The 24,223-nt window shown below is 32.5% G+C and overlaps 1 protein-coding gene across 1 annotated transcript in view; it reads right to left on the reverse strand.

The window, feature by feature from the left end:
* The window catches only part of LOC118739086 (uncharacterized protein DDB_G0271670-like), a 112,447-nt gene extending 92,711 nt beyond the window's left edge, over positions 1-19,736 (reverse strand). Inside the window, exons 1-2 of the mRNA XM_036470211.1 lie at positions 19,530-19,736; positions 1,739-2,001 (exon numbers count right to left, since the gene is read on the reverse strand). The gene's annotated coding sequence lies outside the window, so the exon portion shown is untranslated. The remainder of the gene's footprint in view (positions 1-1,738; positions 2,002-19,529) is intronic.
* Positions 19,737-24,223: the final 4,487 nt, after the last annotated feature.

A 24,223-nucleotide genomic window follows, 5' to 3' on the forward strand; every position in this document is an offset into this window, starting at 1 on the left:
GAGTTGGTTTTTAGTATCTAATGGGGTATACTTTCATAAAATAATAATAAATATTAAATAAAAAAAGGTAAATGATCAAAAAATTTTAAAATGTCGCGTCCCTATTTATATGTTCGCCACTGTAAGTATACTACAACTGCGATTTATTTAGGTTGGCATCTCGTATTACGCTTTCCAACATCAGATTGAAGAAATCGTACGAAACTGAATCACGTGGCTTAAAATTTCATTCAATCTCAAATAACGTGCAGGGGTTAATCCCAATTTGTACGGAGCTAAAAGTTGTAGATATTCTAATGAAACTGATTCTATAGCGAGATCAAATGTATCTTCTCGGAATGTGAACGACGCTTCAAAAACTGAATTACTCAAAATGGAGGTATCGCAAGGCACCTGCCTGAAGTTCCTTTTAGCATTATCGTTCCACTTCACTTCGTTTAAAAACTCTTAATACAGCTATCGGTTCTCTCCATAATAAGCATTGTCTCTACTACAAATATTTTTGCTTCTGAATGTAGACAATGTTCCTCTACTCCTTAATTATAAAAAAAATGATTGCCTACGGACTCATACTAAAGGACTCGATTGCTCAAAAAAATTTAAGTGTAATATACAGTGGGGAGAAAAATGCCAAAATGGTATTTTTTTAGTATTAACATGTTTTTCATATTAAAACATATTCCTTGATGCTTGATTAAAATATTGGCCATGCTATGGCTAAAACAGATTTAAACAGAGTTTTAAACCAAAGAAAAAAATTAGAAAGTTTTTCACATTTGCATCAAATTTACTAACTTTTTGATATGTATTTGTAAAACACTTCTGCAGTCGTATAGCCTATCAAAATTTAGTATAATAAAGTGTAAGTTTGAAGACTCTAGAAAATCGGGTTGATTTTAATTTTTATATCGAGCTCTAACCGCCAAAAAAACGTAAGCAACATATTTTTCAAAAATTTTCTTTTTGATGCAGAATATGCAGCATCTATATGCAATTCTGCATCAAAAAAATATTTAAAAAATCCTGTCGCTTGCGTTTTTTTGGCGGTTGAGTCCTGATATATATTTTTTACTCCTTAAAGCACTTTTATTCCTTAAAGCATTTTGTTGGAATCTTTAAACTTGCACCCTATTATACAAAAATTTCATGGGTTATAAATGTTTCTTACTGAAAAGTTTTTTACAAATTGATATCATAAAGTTAGAAAATTTGAAGCATTTTTCATTTTTTTTTGTTGTGGTTTAAAACCTTGATTAAAGCTGTTTTAGCTATAGCATGGAAAATATTTAAATCAAATATCAACGAAAAGGTTTAAATATGAAACACATGTTAATATTAAAAAAGTAACCATTTTGCTCCCCACTGTGCATAGATTAGGGTAGTCATCAAAATATCAAATCAAAATTTTGTATGAGGCACCCATGTACTTTGTTCGACGTACAAAATAAAGACGTCCACGAGCTTTTAAAAAATTTTAGACAATTTTAGGGCCGCTACCAGGGTTTTGAAAATTTTTAATTTTTTAACCCAAAAGTACACAAAAATCCTTTAATCTAAACAAAAATTGTTCAAATAAAAGTAAAAAAAAAAAATGCGTTTTGAGTTCAACAAGGCCATACTATTTAACTCTCCTTTTACATAAACTTCTTGGTATTCTTTTCAATTTAAATATTTATAAACCATATTAAGACCCACCCTAACATACTCTGACATATTTCTAATAAATTCAAATACTCACCATTTAATAATTTAATCTGTAACATTTGTTTCCATATACAGACGCTATGTGACTGCTACCACGGTTGTTGTTGTTGTTGTTTTTTTTTTAACTGACACTATTGTTTACACATCTTCCACAGCAGTCATTTCCGTTAGTGGCACTCTTTCCTAGCACCGACTGTGTCTAATTCACGTCTACTCCCACAGCTTTTTTGTGTTTGTATTCTTTTGTTTTTGTTTGCAATGTGTGATTGTTTCACTCGCTTTTTGATTGCTTCTAATCTGTTTGGTTAGCGTTTAAATAATCACTGAGATTTATCATTCTTTCACTCCGTTCCCTGGAAGCCACTTACATACAGTATTGGACATATCTATAGCACCCCCCTTTCAAAGCGATATTGTTTGCCACTTATGTTTAATTATTTGTTTTTAAGAATTTTCAATTAAAATACAGTTCATTCTCTAACAAAACCCATATAAACCAATGTTTTAAACTTTTTAAAAGACCGCAAACAAGTCCAACAAACTTTCCCTTAAATTTCAAACTTTTTTCTCAGAAGCTCTAGAATTTTTTTGAGTACACAGTTTTATAGCGCATTCAATTTTGTCCAATAATGTGGAAGTTTCAAGTCGCTAAAGATTACCGTTGATTTTTTAGAATTTTTTTTTGTCTCATTTGCTTCCATATAACGACTTAACACAATTTATTTTTATATGGCAGAAACCCGCAACATCCTCGGCGAAAAAAATTCTAAAAAATCAACGGTAATTTTTAGCCACTTGAAACTTGCACATTATTAGACTAGAATTGAATGGGCTATAAAACTGTGTATTCAAAAAAATTCTAGAGCTTCTGAGAAAAAAGCATTTTTTTGCGGTCTTTTAAAAAGTTTTAAACTTGAGTTTATGTGAGTTTTGTGAGAGAATGAACTGTATTTTAATTGAAAATTCTTAAAAATAAATAAATAAACATGAGTGGCAAACAATATTACTTTGAAATGGGGGTGCTATTGTATTGGCCAATACTGTATGTGTATAAACTTGTGTGTCAAGCGCAATTTTTCAGCACAACAAATTACTACTTCCTTAATCTTTTGGTTCGTTTCGTTAATAATCATTTCTCCTTTTTTCCACGCTTTACAGTTGTACGCTTTTCACATTCTCTACTTGATTCATACATATCAATCTTTATATCTAACTATACATACAAATGTATTTTTGTTACACAAATCACAAACACTTTCTTGTTCGAGTGAAGCCAACATCCGCTGAGTTTTGCTGCACATATTAAAACACACACACACACCTAGCCACACTTATGTAATTACTCAATCATAATTAAACTAACACATGCAATCATAAATAAAGGTAGGTGTGTATGTGCTGCTTTGCGAACATATTTATTTATCTTCCTGCTCTTGGCAAAGCAAATGATGTCACTTTAGCTTTGTTGTTAGAATTCAACCAGCTTGCACTCAACTTCCGTTTGACTGGCTGTTTGCGATACTAATACGCACGCAGACGCTATTGAAAAATTGCTTGTGCGAATACTTGAACGTTGCATATTTCTAGGACAGTCTCTTAGTTTGTGTGTAGCTTAGCAAATTGATGCCACCCATTCTGTTTGTTTATGTTTTGTTTATGGCACTGTTTCTAAGTTCACTTCGTTGTAGTCTGCTTTGGTGCAAAACAAAAAAAAAAAACAAAAAAATTATTCGTTTGCAGTGCGTGAGTAAATTATTCAAAATTTTCTCTTTCTTTTACGCATTCATATTTATGTAAGTATGTCTGTATTTGTTTCATTTATTTAAGTGCATGTAAAAGTTAGTGTTCGTGCTGTTATTGATTTTTCTGCAATTTTATGTGATTTATATTTTCTTTATGTATTTTGATTTATACATTACTTGCATTTGAAAACAAAAACAACCTATTTTTACATTAATTAGGTTATAAATTATTTTTGTAAATAAAATTTAATAACTCCAATAAAGTACTTATCTTGTCAGTAAAAATTAGTATGTGGCTCATAAATGAAATTACAGAAATCAATATTCAAATGAAATAATGATATTTGAAGGGACTTTCTTCATAACTGAAACTTGATTGTTACTAATTTTAGGAGTTTGAGAAAGCTGAATTGTGTTGTTGTTATTGTTGTAGTGGGTACATAAGCCCCAAGGTCAACTCTCGATAATAATAATAAAGATATAGATTGGCGCTTACACATATGTTAGTGTTTGGCCACGCTTCTCCTCCGATTTGTGGCGTGCGCCTTGATGTTGTCACACAAAGGGTAGGGACCTGCAGTTTTACGCCTACTCCTAACGGCGATTGTATTTTTATGAAAAGCTGTTTTTCATTGCAGAAATACACTCGGAGGTTTGCCATGAACTTCTCTCAAAGTTTAAACTGCTGGCAAATGTAAATAAGGATTAAAATTTAATACCTAATTAATACAACTAAAGTAAAATCTGTGGAAAATTAAAAATAAAATACTTTTTTCGCAAAATCTATAAACGGCCCTTGAATTTCTCAAAAAAAAAAACGGGGTAACAGTTTTTCGTCGTCACGCTGTATTTTGAAAAATTAAATGAAATTAAAAAAATAGAATTTTATTTTTAAAACAATGAAATCTAAAAATTAAAAATAAATTAAATTATAAAAAGAAAAAACTTAATCCAAAAAGAAGAAAATAGTACATAAAAACTAAATGAAATAAAAAGAAATATTTTTATTTTTAAACCAAAATCTAAAAACTAAAAAAAAAACCTAAATTAAAAAAACATAAAATAAAATAAGATCCTAAATATTAAATGAAATAAAACAAATACATTTTTCTTTTTAAAACAATAGAGTATACAAATTAAAAGAAAATGAAAAGAAAACCTAATTAAATTAACAAAAACAAGGAATAAACAAAAAAAGCTTCTAAAAATTAAATGAAACTAATCCGGTTAAACAATAAAATATAAAAATTACAAGAAAATTAAACTAAAAAAAATATTGAAAAAACCAATAATATAAGTTCCTAAAAATTTAACACAGTTAAAAAAAAATATTTTTAAGACAATATATGTAATTTAAAAATTCAAAGAGAATCAAATTAAAAAAGAAAAAAAAATTAATTAAAAGAAGTCATTTTTAAGCAAACAAGCAATTTTTAATCAAAAAACGAAACCGATTTCAATTCTCATATAAAAATTTATGAGTTCCGTTAATTTCTTAATGATCCAATGATCAGATCAAATACTAGTATGGGACCATCTCTGAGGTACCAACTTTCCTTAAAAAAAAGAATTATAGAAATCGGTTACCGTGGTCCAAATAGGCTGTGTCAATTTATCGATTTTATCAAACCGATTGTTGAATTTTGGTGTATTGATTTTATCTCTCACCTGTGAGGTAACAAAAAAATTATAGAAATCTGCTAACGTGGTACAAAGTTACGCGGTAACTTACCTAAAAAAAAAAAGAAAAAATATTCCGACGAATTGATAACCTTTCTCCTTTTTTTGAAGTCGATTAAGAAAAAAAATAAAAATTTCGTTTCTACCGAAAAATGCAACCTTCTCTTTGCTCTCTACGCACAAACACTAAGCAGAGGGGGATGAGAAGGCAACGTTTTCAACTATGCGCGTGTAACACAAGTGGGACCCTACGCAAATTTGCCGAAGTAACCATGAGTCAAAAATCAATTTGGAGTTTGCCAAAGTGCAAAAATAGGTTTATTAGCATTTTGCTGTGGTGCCGTAAAGAAGTGCTATAAGGGGTTTTTTGGTATGAAGAATCCATTTCTGCACTTATCTTTTTCTTAAAACTTCCACCAGAGGGTGCAACATTAATCATTTTCACATTTTTTTCGAAACCAATTTTGCCAATGGGGCGAACTCCAAATTGATTTGAGACCGATGGTTTTTCGGAAAATTTGCGTAGAATCCTCCTGGCATACGCGCAGAGTCAAAAAAAATTTACCCACCCTAGTATGCATATTTTTGACGCTGACTGTAGATATTTCGCCAGTACGCATTTTAGTAAATGCGAGAGAAAGAAAGAAGAAGCGTGAGGTGAATATCTTACCCGATAAACTAATGGCTGAGTAATATTTCTTACAAAATAAAAAAACAATAATTCACAACAAATTCCTGGAGAACTAGGATATTTATGAAGGAAGTAAACAATACAAATTTACTTTATAAAATGTGTCTTAACTGCCCTTAGTAGAACATACTAAGCATCAGATTTTACAATAGGTGCAAAATTCAGTCGAACAGAAAAATGTTTGAAAGTTTAGATAGAATTAGATGCAGAGAATAGATAGCGGCGTAGTATGAAGGATGCACTGCTACCTAAACATCTATTCAACTCTCTCCTCCTTTAGATATTCAGAAGATCGCTTGTGGTTAAGAAGTGTAAGTACATATGTATGTACTTTCGCTATGGCCATAAGGGGCAAACAAATTTCTCGCGTCTTCTTGAGACGACGTCGCACTGCAGAAGTAGCTGCGATAGTGTCTCCATAGCCAAGTCGTTCAGATGTTTGCCTTGTTCGAATAGTGGCTTTTCGAGACAGCGTCCTTTATAGGATCAAAAGTTTTTCCTTTAGATATTTTATTAAAAAATTAAAACCTCTTCAGATTGTACGCCACCAATATTCATTTCGTTTTCCGTAGCCCCAATACATTGACCTAGTGGTTTTACTCCTTCTTTTTCGTCTCTCTCGGGCTTTCTTTTTTAATAGTGTGCTGACTTATCGCAAAGAAGAGCGCAGGCCTCACTGCTGTTGTTGCCGTTGCATCTCTTACTAATCTGTCTTGTTTCTTATTGATCTCAAGGCATGGCTTTGTTGTCCAAAGCATCTAAGTAGATATCTTTAGAATTTGGTTCCTCCATACGCTCCACGACTAGGGAGGTTTTTACCTTATGTTTCTCATGAGCCGTGAATGCCACAGGCTATCGCTAAGATAACTATTCGCTCATTTTGGCAGTGCGTATGGCAATTTATGTATCTCTACACACATATTTTCGCTTGAAAATACTCGGGTTTTGACACAGATACTCTAAATATTGAGGTTTCTTCGAGACTCGTTCTTTTTACCTTTTATTAGCTTGGGATGTAACTATGTAATAATGATGCGCCTAAAAGATGCAGCGATTTCCATTCTCAATTTACGTAGCGAGTTTTTAGTTTTTTAAATTATAATTTTTTATTAACAAGTAGCTGCAATAATTACTTGATAACTGACATTGCGCCTAAAACCCCACTATAAATGCAATATATACATACATTTTTTTTTCTCTTACATTATGCCAAACAATTGCCAACTGTTGGCTGCACAGCTTCATTACAAAACTTTAATCCCATCAAATTGCATTAGACTTTCCACTTGGTTGCTGCAATTCATTGCCGAGCAGCAGCACTTCATTTTATACACGAGAACAACTTTTATTGCAACTGTGCTGCATTGGATAGCAGCTATACCCACACATATACGCAAATATATGTATACAAAATCATGTAGTTACGTGCAGTACATCATAACTCAAGTATGAAATGCTGTTTAGTGTAGTTGAGACCACCCGCCGGCAGTGTACCTATGTTTGTATGTCACTTACCGAGGTACATATGGTTTTAAATGGCAAATATGTGTATGTATGTATGTAGTTCGTACGTAATTAAACGTATACGTAGCATGATCGTGCTTTATTTTCTTTTAGCAGCCAGCCAACCTGCCAGTCTAAATGCCAGCAATGCTTTGTACAGCACATTCGGCTTCTTCAATGACTTTGTCAAGTGCTTTGTTTGCTCGTTAATGCATTTTCTGTGTTGTTTGTTATTACTGCTGTTGTTATTGTTGTTATTTTTTACATTGTGGCTACCAGTCGTTTTTAGCATACGTGTGTATGTAGGTATTGCGTATTGTGTAGCAGTTTGAAATGTTTTGTGTGCCGTTAACTATGCAACAGCTTAAGCGTTCTTACATAAGTGAGTATACACGACTAAATTTTGGAAGTGATGGATATACATATGTGTGACTTACCATGTGTAGGTGCATATGCCTGGCAGGAACTTACCCCCCAATTCTGTGCACTTAGCAAATAATCAACCTTGAGTATTTGTCAATAAATTTGCGCCTAAAACTATGTTTCTAAGATTTGTCAGTATTTGGTAAATTTGTTGTGCATTTATAAAGCGCCCAAAATTAAATTTTTGCAGCATAGCTTTGGCGCAAGGGTTGACAATTTTTGAAGTGCACAGAATTAGGGGGTTACTATTTTAACTACCTAAATTTGACAAATTTTATTGCCTGTCTTGAAATTGGGGGAGAAAGTTCTTCAGAGATATTTTCCGTTTGAGGCGTAAGCACCTCTTTTCAAAAAATGTGAGGTCTTTTATCCCTTCGTTTGTCATCTATATTATAATACTTAATTCAGCTCATTAAAAATATTTTATTTGACTCTTTAAAAAGGCAGCAATCATATAAGAAATGTTTTTGTAACAATTTATTTTTTTTAAATTTCTTTCATTTGGCATCCATATTGTAAAATTCCGATGAACTAATAATTTAAAGAAGAATTTAACTTCTTAAGCAGGCGGCATCCATCTTCAAAAAATATGCTATACATTGATTCGGATCATAACCCCTGCAAACCATTTTTTTCAGAGTATTCTGCATTGTAAAGAAATTTTAAAGAATTCGTTAAGATTTAATTCGATTTTTGGCCGAATTTTCTAAAATGAAATAAATTACGCACACTTCAATTCTTTTACGAAATTTCGGAAAAAAATCTGTGAAGCAACGAAAATAATGGTGCTATGTGAAGAATATCTTACAGAAATTTCTTTACGAGTTCGTGTCAACCACTTCATATAATTTTCTTTGAAAATTCGTAAAAAAATCGTTACAGAAATGAGATACTCCTAACGATTTCCTTAAGATTTCGGGAACTTTGGTTTGCAGGGAAGCTATTTGTTTGTCAAATTTTATACAAAGAAAAACAAAAAACTATAATCACACACTCACTCACACACTTTTATATTTATGGGCAAATCTAAATAACAGGTACACTTAAAAAAAAAGTTTAAGTTTTTAATTTGTGGGCACACCTATGTTTTATATATGATTGTATTCGTTATCTCTTAATAAATCAATAAATATAAGTGTTATTCATGTTCATCAAGTACTTCAAAAGTTAGACGAAGAATAAACATTGAAAACGAAAAAAGAACTAGGGCTCAAATTATGCTGTGCAAGTTGTAAATTTTCGCAAGGATTTTGAAAGTTGTACTGACTTAACTGGGACGTTTTAAATTCAAATGAATCCCCCGTTTTACCAGATTTTACCAAAATTTTGCACATGGCTATCAAAATAGGCTCACTTTAACAAATAGCTGTCATACAACTGATTATTCAGATATGTTATTTGGCCTCTAACTTCATTATAAAGGCAAAGTTAACAGTGTTTATGATGAATAAAAATAGTACTATATTTCCTACCTGCTTAACTGGAAGAGTTATAACGCAAAACAACAACGATTTCGATGATTTTATGAAATGGTTAAGGTAATATTAAAATACAATCGCGTGAAAAATTAGAGTAAAATAACTTCAAAACTGAGAGATTTATTTATAAAATAGTTAAAATTTAACCAAAGTTTGCAGTAGCGCTATCTCAAAAAGTGCAGCTAATCTGGAAAAACTGGGAACGCCATTGAATTCAGAAGGGCTAAATTAAAAAGAAGCAGCTATCAGAACCTTTGCTTAAAAAAAATTTTAATTAATACCTCGCCTGAAATATTACAACTACAAGAAGGCTCCTTATTAAAAGTAGTAAATCAAGGATTTTTCACCAGGGCTTCGGAGCGAAGGTTTTTTTCTTCGCTCCGCTCCGGTATTTTATTTTGCTCCGAGATCCGCTCCACTTCCGCTCCCAATACAATTTTTTTTTATTTATTTACTTACATATCGAGCCCGAACCGCCAAAAAAAAAAGTAGGCGAAATTTTTTTGAAAATTTTCTTTTTGATGCTGAATTGCATTTGATGCTCTAGGAAAACTTCTGCGTTCAAAAGAAAATTAAGAAAATTGCCAAGTTAATTAAATAGGGAAATTTATTTAACACGGTGGTTTTCAGTGCAAAAAAATTTTAATTTAAATCAATTTATTAACTGATTTTTTTTTTAATTTTATTGAGTTTGAGGACGTTATTATTGAAAATTTTTGTGGAAAAACCACAATAAAAATGTTTCAAAATAAATCGTTACTAGGCCAGAAAATATCAACAAAATATTGAAGGAGCTAAGGAACAGATTAATTTTTTTTAGCTCTTGGCTCGAGCTCCGCTCCAGCTAAAATCCTTTGCTCCTTTGCTTCGCTCCACTCCGAAGCCCTATTTTGCACACTTCTATTAAACATTTTTAGATTGTTTGACATATTTTCCAAATGTGCCTTCAATTAAGATATTTTTGGAATAAAAATTGCGCTCAAGATCGCAGAATATTTTATATTTAAAAGTTGGTTCATTCTGAAAGCACACCTTTTGCTAAGGTATCAAATTATTCGTAATTGTTTGTAGAATACAATACATAATTAAAAATTTTTTTAAATGAAATGAAATGAAATGAAATTATACGTGCTAAACCGAAAATTTTTCAAATTGCCAATTAATTATTTTTTAAAGCACACTTTAGTTACCTACTACATATGAAGTGTAAACATAAGTACTAATTGCACATAAAATTTCAAATCAGTATATAGTGTGCTTCAAAAGTTATGGCATAATTATTTTTTCACTTCTTGAAAATTACATAAAAAGTCGAGTTGCTTTTAATATTTTTTTGAATTAAAACGTCTATCAATCAAAAGTTATGCAACAAACTGATTCAAAATTTTTTTGAGACTTCATTTATGTATACGTCTGTGAATTATATCCAAAAGCAACCAACTTGATATAGTTTACAATAATGAAAACAAAGCTATATAACACAAAGGTTACCTGTTTTTTAGATTTGCCCTTATACAATTAAATAGAAGTATTTCATTTAACTTATCTATTCAATTTCTAAACTGGTGGCAATCCTCGTAAAAAATATTTTCGAAATAGACACAGCTTTCATAAAACCTCTCTCGTTTGGTACCGATATTCACATAATTTATTTAACTGGTTAACTAATTTGATTTTGAATTTATAAACAGGTGGCATCTTCATTTAAAAATATAACACTTTCATAAAACCCTCTCGTGTGATACCTATATGAAAATATTTTGTTTAATTTGTTAATTAAATTGATTTGAACTTTTGGGACAGGTGGCTACCTCTTAAAAAGATATTTTCGAAAGAAATTGTTTTTGAACCCATTTAGTTTGACACCCACATTGTTGTGATACTTTATTTAATACATTTTATCTTTTTTGAACAGGTGGCAACCCTCTTAAAAAATATTTTACTAAAAAAATCGTTTTTGAATCCCCTCTCTACAAAGAATATGCTATATGTTAAGCCAGTTTATTACCTATCTCTGTCCGAAATTTTATTAAAATACGCGTAGCTTTTTATCGTGAAAGTGCAACAAACTCACTCACGCACAGTAGGATAATTGCTAGAGAGACAAAATAATATGATGGACATACAAAAAGTTATGTCTTAGGGCCATGTGCACCATGAAATGAAAATCGGTTCTAAAATGATGTAATTTTACTTAAATCCATATTTTTTTTATCATGGATTTATTATCATGGATGATTTTTTTTTTTGGAACACAAAACAACGCGTGCATAACTCAGACTACATGCCGTACTGCTGTCATGTTCCCTAAACTCTTAATGCATAAAAAGTTGTTTTATATCACTTTTACCTGTTTTTGGAAATATTCTGCTGTTCTCCCTAATAAATACTTTTTAATGTAAGTAGATATTAATACCCCCATAAAGTATTGTAATCTCAGATTTTATATTCAATTCCACCCTACTGGTAAGCTGGTTTATTCGTGAGTATATATATTTACTTTCCTACATAAATATTTGCTATCATCTCTCTCTTCGCCCATCCCCCCTCTCAGCGGCAAGTGAGCACGTTTTCGTTCTTCTCGTGGCAGATATTTAAGTGCATTTGTCTGCTTTTTGTTTGCAAACGTGCTTTCCTCATACTTTTCTTCTTAAAACAATTCAAGTGTTGTTGTGATTTTCAGCAGTTATTGTTGCTACATATTGTAAGCGAATTGTTGCACCTTTTTGACACAGCCTTGACTTAAGACTCAAGCAGCAAGGGTGCTAACAAATACATAAGTAAGAGCGTTGTAAGCGCTTGCCTTGCTTTTATTTGTGAAATCTATTTTTAAACCGTTGTATGTCGTTTTGTTTTGCTTTGTTTTGTAAATATTTTCATATTATTTGTGCAGTTGAGTGTTTTGTTTTATTAATTTATGTTTAACCCTTGTGCGGAACCCTAGGTACAGCTGTAGATGTACGCCCTTTGAACGTTAAGAGAAGTGATTTATCAGTCCATTAGAGAGCTGAAATTTCATGTTACTATAAAATAATCTCTTTGTAATATATTACGATAATTTCTAAGATCGTAAGACTTTCAGAAAGTAGAATTTTGTTATGATTTGTAAAGGTATACCCATAGGTAAAAACATATTCACCTATGACCATTTTGTATACAAACTGTAAGGAATCTCATAGACTTTGTGTCCATACACATTAGGATGGTCCTAAGAACATCGACATCTGAATACCTGGCGTGCTTCACTGGGCCTTAAAAGTGTTATTGTGTTGTTACTCCCGCCCAAAATTCTTCTGGCCCCATTCATACAAAATAAAATAGATTAAAAGAGTTTATGAAAGGACATTTTCAAACACCTTTCCATTTATGAAGCATTTTTTATTTTAGTTGATATACTTTCGAAGGTATTTAGGAAGTAGGTAGAGTATCGGCTTTCACCTGGAAACTTAATTTTTAATCTTATCATCGAGTCTACACATCGCGCACTTTCTTCAAAGGTGGCAACCCGCTTCAAAAATATTTTCGACAGTAAAGTTTCTTAAACCTCTTTAGTTTAACACCGGTATTGTAATATTTCATTTATTTTATCAATTTAAATGAATACAATTTTTCAAACAGGTGGCAACCCCCCTCCAAAATTTTTTGACAGTGAGCCTTCCTAACCTCTTTTATATCCATATCGCAATATTTAGTTTAGCTTATTAATTAAATTAAATTAAAATTTGCAATTAGATGGCAACCTCCAAGAAATATTTGTTCGCCTGTAAGCTTTCTTAAGACTTCTTTCCATTGGCAGCCTTATTGCAATTTACAAATAGGTGGCAACTCTCTAATTGTTTTCTTTCTATATATTTTAAAATGGACCTAAAGCAATACAACTTACGGCAGTTAGTGGAAGCTCCTTTATCATTTCACCTGTAATCCTATCGTAACGAGGCACTTTATTCTTCTGAATATCATGAACAATGGTGTTAATTAAATCTTTATTTTTAAACCGAAGCGGATTTGTGGTAAGGCTACTGGGGGGTATTGAAAATGTTTGAAGGATGAGCGCCTTCATTTGGTCTAAAGACTTGTAAGATATGACAGGCGAAAGCGTTTGCTTTATCCTCATCATTTCCGTTCTGAGTACGTAACGGTGCTGCTCTTCGCATGCTTCAGTATTCGCCAAAGGGAGTAGTCGGTCTCTTTCGATGCAGGTAAGGACTGGAGGATCGATTGCTTACTTTTTTCTTTTTCCGCCTGCAACAAATTACCTAACTCCTTTGTACACGCATTCAGCTCCTGCTTAAGCTTAGGAGAGCGAATTCTTATGTATCTTAACAAATAGTGACCTAGTGAGTAAATATCTCAAAGGCAAGTAATTGGTATATAAATATTTGTTTGAATTTATATACCAATACGTACATCTGTAGCTAGGTTTATATTTATATGTTGCAGTTTTCAGGCCTCCGCACACAGGTTATGTACCCAATATGTTAAAGGGAATAAACTTGTCTGCTCGCTAGTTTATTTGAGGAAAATTGTAAACTTTCGAAAAACATATATGTATGTACACTCGATAGTAGACACACACTCGATAGTAGACACCTGTATGTATGTATGTATTCATTAAATTTTTACAGTAACCCACTTCCAAAAAAAAAAGTCCATAGGTCGAAAAAGTCAAGTTTAAACTTATTCCTATATCAACGTAGGCGCTGTCGCTTTCTCTTTACTCTTACTTTTTATTTAATTTGGTAAATATTTACTGGACAAACAAGCATGTATGAACATCCCAAATCCCCCATTAGGTAAATATTTCGATACAAACTTAGATAAACACTTATCACAGAAAATGGTTCTAAATATGTGTATGCACTGTTAGGGTGGGAGAACGATTTTGTTTTTCCGAAAAGAATTCAATGCTGAAAAAAACTGGAAGAAATGGTTGAAATTTTGTGAAGAAATTGCTCAAGTAGCACACTGGTGTATAACTTGGTGTAAATTTATGAATTTTGGTATAAATCTGACTAATTTTACCAAAATTCACAAATTTACACCAAGTGATACACCAGTGTGCTACTTGAGCAATTTCTTCACAAAATTTCAACCATTTCTTCCAGTTTTTTCAGCATAGAATTCTTTTCGGAAAAACAAAATCGTTCTCCCACCCTAACAGTGCATACACATATTTAGAACCATTTTCTGTGAGAGACATCTTAAATGTAGACCAGCGCACTTACATGCTATGTGTGTGTGTGGCTTCACGCCAGTCAGATTAACCTAATCAAACTCAATCATTGAATTTCAAGTATAGATTCATTTATTTACTGTCTTTAATAACGGACACCAGGTCGTATGAGTAATATGAAATAAGAAATACATAAGTACTAATGTACCTTAACATGAAATCGCAAATATTTTGTTAGGTCCTGGACGAGTTTTCTTCTGCATTTAGTAGTGGCAGAACCGACAGTTTCACGCCGCCTCCGAATGGCAAATGGTATCTCATGAATAGCTTTTTAATGGCAGATGTACAACAGACTGTATCGCGAAAATAAGTTTGCAATTACCCCCCATAATTTGGTAGCTTCCTTTGAGAGGATTTTAGGATCACAGAAATTTTCGTCTTTTGCGAATCTTAAACATAGCTCAGATCCTTTCACCCTAGATTGCCTCCTTAAGGTACTAAGTTCAAATTCTACCCCATTATATACAACTTTAGTAAGCGATGCTTACCGATCCCGAACCCTACTAGATTACTTGCCAGCCAGCCTAAATTGCTCGCTTGCCATGGCGTATGAGTTATCTATGAACATCAAAATTTACTTCGGTTGAAAGATAAATTTCAAGTCACTGTACTTTTCTGTATTTTAATTAATCTTTACGCCTTCAAGAAAGAAAATGCATCTATTCCGAGGTCTCGTCATCCTCAAAAGTCAGCATACTGCTTCAGTGGGAAGACCAATCCGGTGCATATATAAATACCAAACGAGGATCCTGATGCCAGCCCTTTCCTTTCCTCTTTGTCTAAATATATCTTTACTTCCCAGTACTTACTGTCTCACAAGTTTACCGACACAATAATTAACAGCCCCAAGCAAGGCAGGCCAAATGAGTCCTTAAACTGCACTACAGATACTGAGCCTTCTCTCGACAGTTTGTCAGCAACTTCGTTGTTCTCCGCTGCCAAGTATTCGATAGTATCGAAATTTTATATTACGAACTTGGAAGTCATCAACCTATTTGAAAGAGCCCTAGTGGAAAATTTACTATATAAAAACATAAGATAATAACCTTTAAAATCTTTTTTTGCTGTGAACTGGTGCAGGTTAGCATTGCTAACACCTCCACCAGAAACACTGAGGACCATAGCTTCGTGTCTAGTCGATAAAACCTCTTCTATTTTCCATTCTTGAAATATTTGTGTACCAATGTCTACATCTGGGATCCAGATACAATGCTTGTTTTTCATGCCAATTATGAAAAGTACCGACGGAAATTTTTTTATTATTCGCACGTGAATAAAAATATGTAGCTAAGTCCATATCGGGAGCGACTCCAGACCCGTGGTTGAACAAATTCTCATTGATACTAGAGCCGAGAACGGTGTTAACCTTTGAAGTTTCTTTAAAAATTGATTGGCCGTTTCTTGTTATGTTTTTGGGCTCAAAACTACAGAGCGGCACGCTCTATAAACTTTGAGCTCAGAACCCATGTCAGCTCAAAATGTCTTCTACAAACCGGCATACTAAGAGCGGGCCATACTAAGAGCTAATTGGTAGTTCCAACTCAGCCTCTTATCGAAGCTTATACGAAGATATTTGATTTCATATACATATATGTGTATATATATATGTATGTCCGCAAGCAGCTGATGTCACAATATAAAAATCTCGCACGTGGTTTTGCAGCAGTTTGAAGGTTTTCACCCAGCATTCGGTGAGTCAACCTGAATTTCATCTGATTGCCACAGTTTTACAATGGGACATCCTCTACAAGAATCCTCTATTTTTCTATGTAATTTCCATATAGTTCATGTCAAAGCAGCTCCGTGCAAGAACCTAGTTGTTCACATCAGTCTGATGAGAAAGTATGCATAAGTGATCAAGAAAAAAGTAAGCAACCGATAATTTTGATCCACGCCTCCAGCAACTGGAAGCTGCTTGATATTATAGCAAACATCTTAAGATAGCGTTAGTCTGAGGTTCATGTAGAGTTAATAATAGAACACGGATAATTTCGTCCTTCTTCAAACTCTTCCGCATCCGAGACGATGGTTCACAGAATCAGTTTTCCAGATGTTGCTGCCTTCATGCCTCATATGAGCGCAGAACGATCCACTGGAACCCAGCGCTGACCTGAACATCAAATTTATTAAGTAATATTATTATAGAATAGCTCCTTAATTCCACCATAAATAGAGACTGTATATTCATGTAGTTGCACTCATAGAGAATTTGTCCTTCACAAGAATACAATTGTTTAACTATTCTAATATTTTTAGAATTTTTTGATCGTATACTTTCCAACTAAGGAGTAATAAGCTTTTTTTGCTATGTAAAAAGCGTGATACAGAAGGTAATACGAACTTCTAGCAACTCGACAACGGCAGCCGGTAAATGTTTTATGGAAAAACCCTAGTGCTTTTGAACCTAAATGCTAGTTAATGGTGTTCTTTTTTCAATATTAATTTGGCTAACTCATTTGAAAATGTCAACAACAATACCGTTGGGGATGCCACAACAATGGACGTCAATGTTATTATATATATTTTGTTGTGTACATTTTCTGTTCGATGAGTGTTTACTTGTATCTACTGTGTACAAGCGTACACTAATTCGGCACGTATTTAGCTTTGCTTCACTGCACCAACATTCTCGTTCGACCCGTCACAATTAATTACTATATAATTAGGTAATTTATTTGCATAATCACCAATGCATATTGCCACATGTCTTTTCGAGTCATGTCGCATATGTGTGTTGTTATGTACAAGCAGTAGTGATGTTTTAAGCCACTTATGCCATTAGCAAGGTAAGCTGCTTTAAACGAGCATGGGAATATGGGAGCGTGGTCGAACATTTTTGCGACTATTAATATTTTACATATAGGTAGGTGCATTAGAACGTACAAGAAAAAAGTTCGCCATACACTTACTTGTTTAAGGAATTTTTGCAAGGCAATTTCGAAAAAATTATTTTTTTGGTCGTACGTATTTAGGTGTCGCCCTTATACATTCTTAAATCTTAAAGGATATAATTTTTTTGCTCCAAAGTTTATCGACCTCAAGTACCCCATTCTGGTACTTACCTATCAGATCTCAGTTCTTATCACCCTAACGTACCACCCTAATGTCAGTAAATCAAAGCTCAACAAAAATTAGTAAACTTTTGTTAAGGAAGTATTTTGATTATTCTAGTAGAGCTGTTTAAAAAACATTTAATATTGCCAAAAAATGTAAGAGGTTCGGTAAAAAAAAAAATAAAATTTGGAACTGCCTTGCAAACATACTTTAGTTTCAGTAGACCTCTGAGTTAGTAATTTTTATTCATTATATTTCATTGGAAAATTTTTTTGAATTCAAAAAATTGGAGCTGGGAAATATGTTTTTCTTACAGATTTTAACAGTTTAGTCAAGGTTTCGAAACTGTGATTTTTTTGGTGCTTCTCCAGTCGAAAGGAGTGCACAAGTTTTTTTAAATTTTACATATATTTCAAATAATACGTTCTGCCCATTTTAAATAATTAGTTTTTTGTTACTATCTCTCCGCTGATTTTTTATTTCGATGATTTCTGGAAACTCGTAAATTTGGAAAACTTCAAACTCTAAATATTTTTCTTTTATAATTTGACATCTTTGTGAAAATTTCTAGGATTTTGGGGTTTTCCAGATTTTTTTCCCGTTAAACACCTTCACACAAGTAGATAAATAACTACGGTTTATATTATATATTTTATGATATGCTAAGAGCTTAATAAATATATGTAATGTGATGTGAAAAAGAAATTTTAAATTTAAAATTTTTGAATTTTTTTCAAAAGGTTTTAATAACATTAGTTAAATTATAATGAAAAATAGTTTAAATTCATACATATCCAATAAGAGATATAAGTACGCCGCTAAATTAATAAATAGGTCTTAAATTTCATTATCTTTTCTATTCAGGGTTAAATTAGCATAATTTAAAGACTTTATTTCAAATGTCTGGAAACATGACCAAATACTTAAAAATTCACAAAATTTTCATATAAGTAGGGTAACTCTTTCAAGCAGGAAGAAAGATAAAACATTGGAAATCAGACTTTTATAGCCTTCAAAAGGTTAAGAGAAGACAATGGTTTATTTGACAGAAAATACTAATATATATATACATTTTAGACACTTTTATATACATTTTAGACATTTTTTTGTTTTTCTGTGTATTTCCGTTTTGATGTGAAACATATTTTTTAATAAAAAAAAAATTAAAAATAAATGTTAGAACGTAAATCATAAAAATTTTTTAAAAAGCATAAAAATTAAAACGAATTTCTAAAAATTCACACAATTTTCTTATGAGTAGAATAACCCTTAGTAAAATACGGTTTTTTAGTCTTCAGTCTATTTATCCTGTTTTATACGTTTTTGTCGAAAAATGTAACAACTCCTGAGTTTTTCGCATTTAACTACAGATACTATGCTGGTTTTTGCACCTATTCACATATGTATGTACATATCTTAGCACTTCCGTACTTTTTTGTCTTCTACAAAAATTTCAAATTCTCTTTTATTTTATTATTTAAGTCTGTCATTTTGTTTGCTTTCATTATTTTTTTACTTCCAAAAACTCAGTTTATCACACACATTTATATTTAAAAGAAGTTTTACAAATTATCTAGTATTTACTTTCATTTTATCAGGGCTAAGACAGCCACTCATAATTTCCTCGCTCTTCCAGGCCTTGATGGGGTCACATATGGACGTGAGTTGTGCACACAAACACTTATGAAACGATACCAAAAATTTGGGTATTTCTACCTTTTGCTTGTGCTCCAGGAGTGTTGCTCACTACTCACTAAACTTATGGCACTTCTTGTTATTAGGTATATTTCCTTGAATCCACTTCAGGCTCGCACTAGCTTAGCCTTTTCCAACATTCTTACACTATTTGCCTTACTCGCGGACATTTTTTGCATTTTCCTTAGCACTTAGTACATACTCACTACTCCACTACTTTGTGGTAGTGCCCACGAGTACTATGCGCTCACTCCACTTATGAAAAAATTCAAAAAATGCGCCTTTTTGCGCTAAACACAACGCACACCTGTACTAGGTCCATTTACCACACTCACACACAAGCATCTATTCCCACAATGCTTCACATGCATTTACGAGAGTTAGTGTGCGTATGGACTCCACTTTTTCTTGGTCAAAGTATTTGTGTATTGTTATGCTCCTTTTTCTGGTGCGATTTTTGTTGTTGTTTTTTTTTTTTTTGTTCTTAGAGCTGCCGCCGTCCGCAATCACTTAGAACGACACGACCGCAACGGCGAAACTTAAGCAACAAACTGTTGTCGTTGGTTTGGAAACTTCATATCGGCACCGTTAAGCTAAGCAGACTGTGGAGTCCTTCAACAGGGACTAAGCAGCCTCGAACAGTAAACGTCAGAACAGTTATAGATAGAGAGTAGGAGAACGAGAGCGAGAGCAAGTGTTGCGAATGAGTGTCTCGTGTGAGCGTTTACTGCTGCGGCATTTGCTCTGAAGTAAAGGCCAAAAGGCGGTTATTGTTCGATGGCCGATGAACAATATAGCTGTGTTGTTATTGTTTAATGCCTGAAAGCTTTCACGGCGCAAATTTTCACTGGCTAACTGTTGCTTTGACGCACTCAAAAACTATAAGGACAGAGTGTTGCAAAAGCATAGAGAGCGCGAGAGGCAAAGTGAAATATACTCGGACAAATGTTGTCAAAAGTTACACTGAAAAAATTGCAATAAAAAGAAAATATAAAAATGGTCAGACCGAAAGTTGAAAAATACAGTAAAAATAATTAAAACATTCTGTAAACATATGCATTTTCGAACGCTTTAAAATAAAAATAGACACAGATATTTTCAAATACAAAAGATTTTTTATCTACCGTTTCAGTGAAAGAATATTTACTGCCAGTTGTTAAATTACAAGAACTTTATGTCCAGCCAAAATTTATGTCCAGTTTTTGAATGACCAAACACATACGCCCAGGTTTTCAATGGCAAAAATATATATACAGTCCTAAAATGTTTAAAAAATTATGTGAATATTTAGAATTACCAATAGTTTATGTGCAGTTATTAACTTCTCAAAAAAATATGGACATTCTCAAATATGAACGATATTTTACAAACCTTTTCAGTGCAGTAATATCTTTTGCCAGTTTATTAATTACTAAAACTTTATTTCCAGCTTAAAATTACCAAAAATTTGTTTTCAGTTATTAAATTATCATATCAAAATCAAAATCTGCAAAGGTATACGACCTTATATCCAGTTTTTCAGTGCCAATCAATTAAACAATTTTTAAACGACAAAAAAATTTATGTCGGTTTTTTAAATGGGGAAAAATGTATATCCACTTTTTCAAAGAGCAAAAGTTTACGTTCAGTTTTTAAATGGCCATAAATTTTAGTCCAAATTTTGAATGACTAAAAATTTATGTCCAGCTTTTAGTTTCAAGCGTTCATATAAACGTTAGCATATTCACATAGTACATACAGTGGCGGTCAAAAATGGATGAATGGTGTTTGGTTTTAAATATTTACAATGTTTTTCAAACAAAATTTTTTTTGGTATTTTTTTATAAAAATATGTTTCATGCTCTAACAAAAACCGTATAAATCACACTTTCAAAAAAAAATCCACAAATTTGTATCTAAATTTCGAGCTTTTTAACCATTATTAAAAAAAAAAATGTTGGGTATGCAGTAAACAAGCTTATAAAATTGTATTAAAATAAATGCAGGTTTTGAGCAGTTAAAAAATCGCATTGATATTTAATATATTTTTTTTTTTACAGCGTTTTGCACTTTTTTCCATATACACATAAATTTCTTATGGAAGAATATGCTCAAGACCGTTTGCAAAAAAAATTTAAAAAAGTCAACGCCAGTTTTCCTGAATTTCGCTATTCATATGAAAAAAAAACGTAAAAGCCGCCATCAAAAAATAATTATTAAAATGCGAAATTTTAGCCGCTCAAAATTTGCACTTAATTTACTAGAATTATATAAGCTTGTTAACTGCACACCCACAAGATTTATAAACCTTCTGGTTAAAGAGCTCGAAATTTAGATACAAATTTGTGGAATTGTGGATAAAGTTTGAAAGTGAATAGTTTTTGTTAAAGCATGAACCATGTTTTTAACCGACTTCCAAAAAAGGAGGAGGTTATCAGTTCGTCGGAATCTTTTTTTTTTTTTTTTTTTTTTTATGTATGTTACCGCATAACTTTGGACCACGTCAACCGATTTCGATAATTCTTTTTGCATCGGAAAGGTAGTTTTATATGGGAGTTGAAGTCGGTTTTTTTTTTGCTAAAAATTACTTGTTATAAAAACATATCAAAAAAACTTTTGCTTGAAAAATATTGTAAATATTAAAAACGAAACAACATTCATCCATTTTTGACCGCCACTGTATGTATGTATGGTAGGTACATCGCCAGCTTCAAACAATTCACATAAATACGAATCTACGGCGACGACCAACGACCACATACATCCCGTTTTCCCCATTTTGGGCACCCACATGTTTGCGTGTTTACCTTCAATTTGCACGCATCCTATATTGCAATATCCAACTAGGTACAACTTTTGCATTCGCTGGCATTTTGCTCTACTTTGATGTGCCTTATAAAAATTTCACGTTTACGTTAGCTAGTTGTACGCAAATTTCTTGTTGACAAAATTATAGTTTATATGTTGTACTTGTACATACATATGTACATACATACATACATACTTGTATATGGCACCGCTGTCGCATGCGATGGGCTTGTGCTGACGTTGTCGCGACTCCGCTGCATGTTAGAGATTTGTTTGGGGAACGTGACTCGTTTTGCACACGCTTGCATACTCATCCTATTCGTGAACACACCTTTGCCTTTCTTCCTTGACTGCTTTGCCGCTTTGCGCACGGCTTGGCGTGTCAGCAAAGTTTTCAAGTTTCATCGGCGACGCAGCAACTTGCGCAGTAAAAGTATAGAAATTAGTCTATAGCACGCAGCGAAAGCGAAACTAAACATGTGAGTTGTGGAAATTCTTCAATATGACAAAAAGACGAGTTTATAAAAGTGATATGATTGTTTTTTAATATGCCACGAAAAGGTTAGAATATCATGTTGGGCTAGAATACAGCGCCAAGATGTCAACTAAATAGAACTGTTGTGATAGCGCAAATCCCAAGTGTACACATTTTTCTAATATAATATTCATAATTATTTTCATGAAAAATTGTTTGCCTTATTTATTTATGAAAATATAGTTCATTCTATAATATAAACCATATAAATCAAAGCTCACAGTTAATATAAAATTAAAGAAAATTCATAAAAATGTCATCCAAATTTTTAACTTTTTATTCAGAATTTCTACAAAATTTTCGAGTATGCAGTTTTTTAGTCCATTCGATTTCAACCATCTATTTTGAGAATTTTTTTTGGTGACTGCTTTTGCGGTTTTTCTTATGTTTTTTTTTTATTTAACAAGTGCAATTTACAAAAACTGGCGTTGATTTTTTGAAATTTTGTTTGCTAATTTGCTAAATTTTTTGAAATTTTGTTTGCTTCCGCGTTTTATTTCATAGAAATTTTGAACAAAAAGTTGAAAATTTGGATAAAATTTATTTTGAATTTTTGTGAACTTTATATAAAGTGTGAAACTATTTACTGGTTTATATTATAGAATGAACTACATATATTTTCATAAATAAATAATGCAAAATTTTTTTCATGAAAATAATTGTGAATATTATATCAGAAGAAGGTGTACACTTTCATTTGTCGCCTAGTTTATATGAGGAGGAAATGCCTGTCATATATTTGCTTTAATATTGACATTGAGGAATAAGATTTATGTGGATTAAGATTTATACAAGGAAGAAGGTAAAGTAGAGTATATAGAAGAAAAAAGGGATAAAGGCAAAGATTGAAATAAAAGTAAAGAAACCTAAAGATGAAGCCGAAGCTAAATACTTAATATAATAACAAAGGTGGTGGTGAATATGTAGTTGTAGAAAAGAATGAAGATAAAGATCAGGATTAAGGTAAAGGAAAAGATAAAGGTAAAAATGAAAATATAAATATAAAGATAAACACAAAGGTAAAACTAAAGAATAAAACACAAAGGTAAAGACAGAGATAACGACAGAGACAAAGAAAAAAAGGTACATATGAAGAATGGGACATGGTCTGTTATGCCATATTATAATATCTTATGTTGTGTTATGTTACCACAACTGACCACAGGACACTTCAAATCACCTCAACTGCCCTCGTCTCACATCAACTAACCCTACATAAAGTCCCCTCAGTTCACCTCTACTCACCTAAACACACCTCATCCCAACACACCTCATTTCAACGCAACTCAATTCACCTCACCTAACTTCAACTCACCTCAATTAATGCTATTGCACCTCAACTCACCTTATCCCACCTCAAGTCACCTCATCTCCCCTCAACTCATCTCACCTCAGCTCAATTCACCCTAACGCACCTTACGTCATCTAAACTCACCTCACCTGAACTCATTTCACTTCATCGTAACTCAGCTCCACTCAACTCACCTTAACTCACCTCAACTCCCCTAATTTTATTTTATATAAATTCATAAACTCGCTTACAATCAGACTCACAGAGACTTTTTTTATCAAATGGAATCGATTTTAGTCCAAACTGAAATGCGGATGCCATAATACTGCACAGCAACATTGCAATATGCAATAAATATCATTCATATGTCAGCTTACATGCTTAACCGCCGCGCAACGTCAAATATA

Source organism: Rhagoletis pomonella, unplaced genomic scaffold (assembly GCF_013731165.1).
Source record: "Rhagoletis pomonella isolate Grant_MI unplaced genomic scaffold, Rhpom_1.0 Rhpom_scaffold_00005, whole genome shotgun sequence".
NCBI classification, from domain to species: domain Eukaryota; kingdom Metazoa; phylum Arthropoda; class Insecta; order Diptera; family Tephritidae; genus Rhagoletis; species Rhagoletis pomonella.